Source organism: Galeopterus variegatus, unplaced genomic scaffold (assembly GCF_000696425.1).
Source record: "Galeopterus variegatus unplaced genomic scaffold, G_variegatus-3.0.2 Scaffold801, whole genome shotgun sequence".
Lineage (NCBI taxonomy): Eukaryota > Metazoa > Chordata > Mammalia > Dermoptera > Cynocephalidae > Galeopterus > Galeopterus variegatus.
Genome location: NW_007726912.1, coordinates 58,096 through 60,214, shown reverse-complemented (window position 1 = coordinate 60,214; position 2,119 = coordinate 58,096).

The following is a 2,119-nucleotide window of genomic DNA, read 5'->3' as shown; positions in this document are numbered from 1 at the left end:
TCTCTCTCTCTCTCTCTCTCTCTCTCTCTCTCTCTCTCTCTCTCTCTCTCTTTCTCTCTCGATTAATTTCTTAGGGTCCTTCCTGCTGTTTTGCTTATGTGTAGCCTGCCCACTATTTTTCTTATTTAATGCTGGGATTACCTTTCATAATTTCAAGGAACGTGTCATTGAATTCCCCTGTTTAAGGGAGAGGTAGCAATCATGAAAACAAAGGAATGGGAGGGGGGCAGTGGGGGTGGTAAGGGCTGCTTCTTGGGGAGAAGGCCTCCAGAAGGCCCAGGAATTTGCAGGGGAGGCGGGGAGGGATGCACTTTCCAAACTATGTTCTTGGCAGGAGTCTGGGGAAAATCAATGAATAAACTGATTCAATTTATACCTCTGGACCAAAACATAGATATTAAAGATGAGATTCAGACAAGTAGAGAGACTATAAACACACGTGTAAACATGTGGAATTAGTAAAGGTGAATATTTCCTAGAACAATGCCAGTACACCTTTCAGATTATTTGTACATTTATTGACATAGATCATGTTCACTTCCTCAGCAACCGATATAGTAGATATAAGAATTGCCTAATCCTGAAACAGGAGCAGCAATTTCATACCTACTGATAATTGAGTCAATAAACATTTATTGGATGCTGGTGATGTCCAAGCACCCAGGCAGGTGCTGTGGTGTAAGCAAAGGGAAAGGGAACAAAATCTCTGCCCTTAAGCTTGGAGAAGAGAAAAGAAGATTTGAGACATCACACAATTAAAAANAATCTCTGCCCTTAAGCTTGGAGAAGAGAAAAGAAGATTTGAGACATCACACAATTAAAAAATTTTTTTTAAATTCCATAATTACTGCTAGTTAACTGGACATTTAAAAGTTTTACATTACATTTACTCCTCATTATTTTTTGAGGTAGTATGATATGGAAATGCCATTGTGATGGTTAGTTTTACCAACTTGACTGGGTGAAAGGAGAGCTGAGAAAGCATTTTTTCTGAGCACGTTTGTGAGAGTGTTTGTGGAAGAGAATGGCCTTTGAATCAGTGGCCTGAGTCAGGGAGATCTGCCCTCACTGATGTGGAAAGGCATCACCAATCTGCTGAAGGCTTGGATAGAACAAAAAAACAGAAAAAAAGTAAACTTACTCTCTCTCCTGGAGCTGGGACATTCATCTTCTCCTCTCCTCAGATATCAGAGCTCCAGGTCCTTTGGACTCAGGGACTTACACCAGCAGCCCCTGGTTCTCAGGTCTTTGACTTTGAATGGAGAGTTACACCATTGATTCCTCTGGCTCCCGGCCTTTGGACGCAGACTGAATTCTGCCACCGGCTTTCCTGTGTCTCCAACTGGCAGACTGTGTGTCCTGAGACTTCTCTTCCTCCATAATTGCATGAGTCAATTGTCATAGGAAATCCCCTCTTATATATCTCTGTTTCTCTGAAGACCCCTGGCTAATAAAGGCATTCATCATCACCCCGGTAGAAAAAATTATTCCTTCTGATCTCGTCCTGGTGACACTTAAACAACACTTCTACAACAAAATATAGTACATAAAACTAAGAAGAGCTGAGACTGATAGCGATTGGTGGATTAATGACTAGAAAGACAGAAGTGTGGGTGAGGAAACTTATGCAAATATAAAGGGCANATCTCTGTTTCTCTGAAGACCCCTGGCTAATAAAGGCATTCATCATCACCCCGGTAGAAAAAATTATTCCTTCTGATCTCGTCCTGGTGACACTTAAACAACACTTCTACAACAAAATATAGTACATAAAACTAAGAAGAGCTGAGACTGATAGCGATTGGTGGATTAATGACTAGAAAGACAGAAGTGTGGGTGAGGAAACTTATGCAAATATAAAGGGCAAAATATTGTCATTACTCAGTGATATTTACTGAGTACCTACTAATTTTCATGCAAGTGGATTTAGACTTTGGCCTTAGGAAAGTGTTATAGGAAGTTTGATTTAACATAATTAGACATATATTTTGCCAGAAATAATAAGGAATTATAAATGAAATAAGTTGCTTTGGAAATTAAGAGGACAGTGGATATTAAGGAGGTAAAATATATACAATTTGGATTTTTTTTTTTTTTGTATTAAGGGGCAGATAAGTAT